The following is a 9,172-nucleotide window of genomic DNA, read 5'->3' as shown; positions in this document are numbered from 1 at the left end:
CTGGCAGGGTATTACAGGAGATTTATCCAGGACTTCTCCAAGATTGTAGTTCTACTGACCCGACTGACCAAGAAGTCGGTGATTTTTTCTTGGGGACCTGAGCAGCAGGCAACCTTTGAGACGCTCAGACAGCGATTGTGCGAGGCACCGATTCTCACTCTCCCAGAAGGTGTAGATGACTTCGTAGTCTACTGAGATGCTTCGATCACAGGCATGGGAGCAGTGCTGATGCAGCGATGTCATGTGATAACTTATGCCTCGAGACAGTTGAAGCCTCACGAGGCTAACTATCCGACGCACGTTTTAGAGCTGGGGGCAGTGGTTTTCGCCCTCAAGATTTGGCGGCATTACCTCTATGGGGCCCGATGTACCATATACACGGATCACAAGAGTTTGAGGTACCTCAGGGATCAGCCAAATCTGAATATGAGACAGCGTCAGTGGTTAGATGTGATGAATGACTATGATAGTGAGATCCTTTACCACCCGGGCAAGGCCAACATAGTGGCCGATGCCCTGAGCCGCAACGCGGTAGCGGCGCCGATCCGAGACATCTGTCTGAGGATGACAGTGGTTACTCCACTATTGGAGCAGATTAGAGAGGCGCAGGTCGAGGGAATGAAAGAGGAGCGTCAGAAGTGTGAGAGGATTGTGGGCTGGGTGGCCTCGTTTGATTATGACAGTCAAGGGTTGCTGACCCTGCATGGGAGGGTCTGGGTTCTGTACTGGGGCGGAGTACGACATATTTTGATGGATGAGGCCCATAAGTTGAGGTTCTCCATCCATCCCGGGGCGACAAAGACGTACAAAGATCTTCGACCCGATTAGCGGTGGCCCTTCATGAAGAGGGATGTAGCTTGGTACGTAGAGAGATGCCTGACCTGCAGGAAGGTCAAGGCAGAGCACCAGAGACCGTACGGCAAGATGCAGCCGTTAGACATTCCTGTGTGGAAGTGGGAGGATATCACTATGGATTTCATCACTAAGCTTCCAAGGACCGCATGTAGGATTGATGCGATCTGGGTCGTCGTGGATCGGTTGACCAAAAGCGCCCATTTCATACCGATCCAGGAGAGCATCTCGGCCGAGAAGTTATCTGAGATCTATGTTCGAGAGGTAGTGGCACGTCATGGAGTGCCTGTCTCGGTGGTGTCAGACCGAGATGTCCATTTTACTTCTAGATTTTGGAAGTGGATTAAATAGGAGATGGGTACTCGTCTCCACTTCAGCACCGCTTTCCATCGCCAGACGGAAGGGCAGAGTGATGGGACGATTCAGACTCTCGAAGACATGCTACGTGCATGCCTGTTAGATTTTGGTGGCATTTGGGATACGTATCTTCCGTTAGTGGAATTTTCATATAACAACTGTTACCATGCCAGCATAGACCGACCTCCCTTTGAGATGCTCTATGGGAGGAAGTGTAGGACCCCAATCTGTTAGGGTGAGGTCGGTCAGATAGTTATGGGGAGTATGGAGGTAGTACATAAGACCACCGAGCAGATCCAGCAGGTCTAGAGCAGGCTCAAGACTGCTCAGAGTCGGCAAAAGAGCTATGCCGACAAGCGGCGTTCAGACTTGGAATTCCAGGTGGGCGATATGGTCCTCCTCAAGGTGTCATCCTAAAGGGTGTTATCAGGTTCCGGAAGCGGGGCAAGCTAGGCCCCAGGTTCATAGGATCGTTTAGGTGTTGGCCCAGGTGGGTCGGGTTGCTTACCGGTTAGATCTTCCAGCAGAACTCAGCCAGATCCACAGCACATTCCATGCTTCTCAGTTGCGGAAGTGCTTAGTTGATGACTCAGCAGTGGTACCCCTTGAGGAAATTCAGGTTGATGACGTCCTGAACTACATCAAGAGACTAGTTGCGATTTTAGATCACACGAGGAAGGAACTGATGAACAAGAGGGTGGAGTTAGTTATGGTGCAGTGGCAACAGCCGCAAGGGATCAGAGTGGATATGGGAGCCCGATGAGGAAATGAGGGAGCACTACTCGAAGTTGTTTTCAGGCGCATCAAACTTCGAGGTCGAAGTCTAGAACAAGTGGGAGAGAATTGTAACGCCCCGTTCCTGATAGTTGGAACAGCATGGAGCTAGCAAGCTTGGGGAAGAGGAACAAGATCCAGGAGTACATTCATCGTTGGCAGCTTTCTGAGGTAAAAAGCTCTTAGCTTGATAACCCATAGCTTAGATCTCCTTTATTGTTGATTTGTGGGTCTTTTTGACCCTTTTGAGTGGAATAAGTTGCTTCTCATGGGTTGTATGCTAAGCAATCCCTCTTTCCTGTGATATTTGGCCTCTAGAGTCATAAAAGAAGTATTGAAACCGTTTTCAACCAAGCCATGGTCATGGTTATGGAAGTAGGTTGCTATAACTTGAGTTTGGGTCCATTTGAGGTGTGCAAAGCCATAAAGTCTCCAACTTTATAGAAATGGACCATGGAAACAACCCAGATCTGTATTTTGGAGCTATAGAAGTGTGAAACCAGTTATCTAGGTTAGATCTACAAGGGACTCGACGAGTTCATAAGGGAACTCGGCGAGTCCGATGAAGAAACCTCGATGATGTTCATAGGACTCGGCGAGTTGATTCAGGAACTCAGCGAGCAGGAGGATCTTGTCCCTTTTCTGATTCTGCCAGGACTCAGTGAGTCTGAGGATGACTCGTCGAGTCAGTTCGACGAATCGCGATAACAAGTAGCTTGGGAACTCGACGAGTCATGGGGTGACTCGGCGAGTCAAGTCGCGATTCCAGGGTTCTGAGTTCTAGAACTTGGCGAGTCACAAGGCTGACTCAGCGAGTCTGGTCAACTTGGAAAGTTGACCTTGACCAGGATGTTGACTTTGACCAGGGGTAGAATGGTCATTTGACCCTATGATTAGTTATCAGTTTCTGACTAAGTGTCATTATGAAATTTATAGCCAGAGAGTTACCGGAGCAGCAGACAGGGATTTCTCACTCATATTTTTAGCAGTCAGTCTTGCGAGGTGAGTTTCCTTAAGTAGGAACAGGTCTACGGCACCAAGGCCGGCCCGTATAAGTGATATGTAGTAGCTTAAGCGTGGGCGGGGCTCGATGCTTATATGTAGTAGCTAAGAGTGGGCGGGGCCCGAAGTCCACAGTAGTTTAGAGTGGGCGGGGCCCGATGGTTATATTATTATTTTAGTAGTGATATGTGATTGATTGGTAGATATACTTGTTGTCTATGTGATACTTGTATGCATGTTAGTAGTGGAGTGTGGGCGGGGCCTGAATCTCCTAGACAGCAGAGTGTGGGCGGGGCCCAAATCTCCTAGACAGCGGAGTGTGGGCGGGGCCCGAATCTCCATGAGAGTGGGCGGGGCCCGTATCTCCTAGTTGCATGTTAATTATATGGTATGTGGTAGTTTGGGGAACTCACTAAGCTTCGTGCTTACAGTTTTCAGTTTTGGATTCAGGTACTTCCACTAGCAAAGGGAAGGGCTCGGGATGATCGCATGGCACACACCACAGTTACAGTCTGGGATGTTTAGACTCTGATATTTTCATATGATTTGATACAATATTGTGACACGATGTTTTTAAGATACATGATTATGGTTTTCCCTATGATGATGAATGACGTATGGTTTTATTATAAATGACTTTTAAAACGAAATTTTTGGCCTATATTTTTGGGATGTTTCAGGTACACAAACTATACTCTTGATACATTGTACGAACTATACATTTACTTAATTACTCGTGTTTTAGGGTCAAGACCACACTTTTTCATTATACAGAAAATATAGGATTTGTTGGGAAACTCTTTTTATACATTATCAGACAAGATCACACATGCTCTAATACAAGATTTGAAACAAAACTTACAAACCATTTTTACAGAAAATATCAGATTTTATGGTGTTTACAAACTACTATAAAACTTTTCATACAAACATACTTATGAACTCACCAACATTTTATATGTTGATGTTTTCCAAAATAACTTGTATTCTCAGGGACTCGCTAATCGGGTCGGTCGTCAAGGAAATATGGACTTTTGTTGTAATTTGTTTCCATCATACATTTAATATTTTGGGGGATGTAATTTGTGAACGAACACTCTTATGTAAAACTATGATGGTTTTTATATTTCATCTACGATGATGATGTTGTCTTTGATTCATTTATATACACTGTGATGATATTACAAGATGAAGTCACCCGCCCCCTGACGTTTCCGCCCTCTGGTTCGGGGGTGTGACATAATCGGAAAAGGACAACTGTGGCGGTACTCTTTCAGATCTTTATGGGGCTGCTAGGCAGCTATTTCCTAGCCTAAAATGCTAGTTGTGACATTTTGCTCTTTAATACACTTAATATTACATCGAGCGTTACAATTGTGTTATTTTCCCTTGACATGTTGGGTAGTGGAATCTGGGCTTGCCGACTTAAGCGCTAAACTAAGCTGCTTGTCTAGGCGTTTCTAGCCTTTCGTACTGCTCGTCCAACTTTGTGGGGCTTGTCAGAAGTAAAATTTCCTTAAGTTCCTTGCATTCCAGGTCCTTGGGATTCCTCTCCCTTCCATTGTTTCCAGCGTGTATGCCCCACTGCGATTTGCCTTAGTTATCTTATATGGCCCTTCCCACACGGGGCCTAATTTGCCTTGTGGTTGGGCTCGACTTGACTCATTCCGCGTTAGCACATAGTCTCCTACTTTAAAGGCTTTTTCCTTAACCCTCTGGTTGTAGTATTTCTCTACAACGTGCTTGTAGGCGGCCTGCCGTACACCCGACCGTTCTCGCTGTTCCTCGAGGAGGTCTAGGCTTAGCCTCAAATCTTGGGAGTTAGTTTCCTCCTCGGTGTGGATTGTCCTCAAGGTGCCTATTTTCAGTTCCGCCGGGAGCATCGCTTCCGCTCTGTATGTCAGGCTAAACGGTGTTTCCTGTGTGCCTGTTCTTGGCATCGTCCGATACGACCATATCACTGCCGGTAGTTCCTCATCCCAGTTTCCTTTAGCTTTCCCTAGGCGCTTCTTGATTCCATTTACGATTGTCCGATTGGATACCTCTGTCTGCCCATTCGACTGGGGGTGTGCTACGGACATAAACCACTGAGTGATCCCTTTGTTAGCGCACCAATATCTGAATGGATTTTCGGCGAACTGCAGCCCGTTATCACTGATGAGCGTGTTGGGCGTGCTGAATCTAGTCATTATTTTTTTCCACACAAACTTGATCATATGCCTTCCCGATATGCACGCTAATGGTTCTGCCTCGATCCACTTCGTGAAGTCTTCCACCGCGACGACCATGTATTTTAGCCTCCCTAGGTCCTCTGGGAATGGTCCCATAATATCTATCCCCCATTGATATAATGACCATGGGCTTGAGATGTTGGTCAGGGGAGCCGGGGGAGTTTCCTTGGACTGGGGCGTACGCTTGGCATTCCGCACATTTCTTTGTTAGCTCCACCGCGTCTTGGTGTGTGGTATGCCAATAAATTCCCATGCAGAGTACTTTTCCTGTCAGGGCGCGTGCCCCTCGTGTGCGCCTGCCTGACCGGCGTGCGCCTCCTGGAGTGCTTCTCTTCCCCTGGTTTCGTCCACACACCTCAACCAGGGTGTTGTGAACCCTTTCCGATATAGTTCCCCGTTCACAAGCGCATATGATGGTGCCTTTATGCATATCCTTCTGGCTTCTTCATGGTTGTCTGGTAAAATGATGTGTTGTAGATATTCGATCAATGGGGTCATCCATGTGTGTCTTGCCGCTGCTAATGTGTTCACTTGTCGTTCTTCTATGCTTCTTTCCTTGAGTACCTTTGTGACATCCCCTAATTTCTCGGCCAGAAAAGACCGATTTAGTTTATGCTTTTTAAAATCAAATCAGAGAAATCTTTATAAAAGATGTTGTGGAATTGGTCCCCAAAACAAAATATGATAAAAGTTTGTCAAAACCTTTATTTAAGAAATATATAATTTCATTTCATATCAAAACTTCGGGATATCATGTACCGATACAGAACAAAAGCATAAACAAGACATTATAAGCCTTTCAACAGTTATATACAACTATTGGCCTATAATCCAAAAATCTCACGTCATCCTCCGACTATGCTCGGGGTCCACTACCTATAACATAAAAAGCTAAGTGGGTCAGATTTGGGAGCCTGGTGAGCATATAGGGTTTTCAACCCACAATAATAATAAACTTATTAAGTTCACCAATCAACAATAACCCTGATTACCCGTTCCCGTTATCCTCACTTTACGTCCCTAAGCACTTATCACAAGGGACCTAGCCTAAAGAATATCATCGGGATGGACACTACTGCTAAGGGGTTTCCTCAGCCATACATGTCCTAAAGGCAACCATGAGGGGGGTGGAGTACAGCGAATGAACGCCCAAGTTCATTAACACCTACAGGTTGCGGGCCTGCTAGCGTTTCCACTGGACTGTCTAGAAAAGTCTGTGGTCGTCATCCAAACTCCGCTAGATGACTGAATCACAATCACATCGAGGCCTCTCATCAGTTTATTTCATCACACACCAACTATCTACCCATGTTTTACCCAACATATTTGTAGATAAAAATACTTATACAATTTAAAACTTGTATAAAACATCAACTCAACAGTCACCTCAAATAAACAATTAATATATTTACACATAGCACGTATTTTAAGGTAAATACTTCATATCTATGTGTAAAGTGAAAGTGACTATACACTCACTTGATTTGATGATAATCGGACAGCAATTCGTTTCCTAAAACGTTTGTTTCTAATAAAACCGGGAGTTTTATTCAGAAAGCGGGTTCTGCGAGGGTCGGGCTTCGAAACCGAAAAGATAAATTTTTCGGGCTTCTCGGGCTCTTCGTGGCGTATTCCGAGGGTTATAATCGATACCGGGGCTTTGGGGAATGTTAAAATGAAGAAAATATGGAAAAAAGGTCTAAATGTGGCAAAATTCCAAAAGTAACCGAGAAGGCTCGCATGCCCTCCTATTTATAGGGTCCGAAGTCGGCTTAAGGAGGGAGGAGTCAGCAGGCGAGAGTGCGCAGGTGGCTCGCACATGGGTTGCGCTTGCGAGGGCTCGGTGTCGCCTCCTGATTGGACCGCGACCTAGGGTCCGAAGTAGGGGGGTTCGTGGCTCCTCCTGCGAGACTCGGACACGAGGAATGGGACACGCGTCGGACAGGCATTGGAGCACTTCGGATTTGCTAAGCAGCTCGGATGACTCAGCACAATTTCGGACACGTGGCATGCTCTAAGCGAAGGTGACGTGGCCGAAGCCACCTATGCGAAATTTCTCGGTTTTCGCGCCAAAACTTCTAAAATCCATAACTTGCGCATACGAGCTCCGTTTTTGACGTTCTTTATATGCACGCGTATGTAAAATTACGCTCTACAACTTTCGTTTAAACTTCGTCGGCTAATTTTGAATTTAGTTTTTATATTATTATTTTTAACAGACCGGGACAGGAAATCCGTTAAAAATTCATAACTTCTTCATCCGACGTCCGTTTTCGTCAGACTTTTTATCGTTGTGCTACTAATGATGAGACCTTCGATTCTCGTTTAGGTCGTGTCGGCTAAAAATCACTCGATTTAAAATTTGAGTTTTTAGTTGTCTACTGCTAAGCTGAAACTTCGAAAAATCATAACTTCCTCATACGAAGTCAGATTTGGGCGTTCTTTTTATACCTACTATCGGTTTAACGAACATTACGAGTTTCGTTTAGATCACTAAGGCTAAAAAGTAGTTTATCAAAAACTCACTTTTTACGACATTCGGCACCGTGCCGGTTTTGTCGCGAAACTTCGACATGTCATAACTTCTTCGTTATAACTCGGATTTCGGCATTCTTTATATATCCGTAAACCTTGTCACGCCCACTAAAAGTTTCTTAATAGATATCGGCTTTATCTAATATTTAATTTTGACGCTCATTTTTATTCTTAATTAATTAAACCCTAATAATTAAGCATAAAACACATAATTCACATAATATTCACATAATTCCTTTTCATTTCTTCAAAATGAGTTACAAAGGTTAACCTAGACTATAATGTCAATATTAATGCCTAGCCTAGAAACACGGGCATTACAACCTCGACTAGGACCTTCTTGGAAAAGTGGTCAAAGCATGTTGATGCCATCTTTCTCAGGGCGTCTGCCCTCCTGCTTTCACTTCTTGGTATCTGTTTGATCGTGAATTGTTTAAAGGATTTGTGTAACGCCCCGATTCTCAGCTTTGGGGAGGAGATCTTTGGAGAAGAAGAGCTTGGAGAACAAAAGGGTAGGAGCAAGGAAGTGTGGGAAAATCAGAAATCTACCTCAGATAGCATCTTTTAGAGGTATCAAGTCGTCACCTTTTCTCCTTTTTCTTTCTAGACCTCTTTTGGTTGAGATCTAGGGTTTTTATGGTTTGGTTTAGATGGTAATGTGGGATATGAGCTAGATCTGAAGTTGTAACTTCAGATCTGTGCCCTTCTTGAGTTCTAGAGTCATAAAGCCCCGAATTTGGTCATGTATGAAGCCTCTTTGAGTATGAAACCCCCCCCCCCATTGTGAGCTTGGATTTGTCATTAAGAGCCTTTGTAACTATGCATGCACGTACAGTTTGCAACTTTACGTGAAAAGCATGCCTTAGAAGCTTGGATCTGTAGTTTGGAGCCGCTTCATGGCTCAAATGAGTCTGTATGGCAAAAAGGACTGAAGGGACTCGGCGAGTCGCATGGTCGGCTCGGCGAGTCACATGAAGATAGGCTTGAACTCGGCGAGTTGGAAGAACAACTCGGCGAGTCCGATGAAGATTGTCATAGACTCGACGAGTGTATGAACAACTCGGCGAGTCGGTTGAGGTTGCCCCAATTTATGTATGCGCGGGTAACTGTCGAGTCGCAAGAAGGAAGCTCGACGAGTGGCCTTAGGGTCTCGATCGTAAACCAAGGAACTCAGCGAGTCACTCCGGTGACTCGGCGAGTGGGTTAGTACTTCAAGGAACTCGGCGAGTAACCGGGGGTACTCGGCGAGTCAAGGTCAACATGGACTGTTGACCTTGACTGATGACTTTGACTTCGACCAGGGTTTGATTAGTTGGCTTATGGGTATGATTATACTATGGTAATAGATGGTGGAGTTTGTGGCATTGATCCGAGGGTTGAAGTTTGTCTACCGAGTCGACATCTACAAGGTGAGTTATCCT

This window comes from Lactuca virosa, chromosome 4 (assembly GCF_052849685.1).
Source record: "Lactuca virosa cultivar CGN04683 chromosome 4, Lactuca_virosa_CGN04683_v6, whole genome shotgun sequence".
NCBI classification, from domain to species: Eukaryota; Viridiplantae; Streptophyta; class Magnoliopsida; order Asterales; family Asteraceae; genus Lactuca; species Lactuca virosa.
This window is presented reverse-complemented; position numbering follows the sequence as displayed.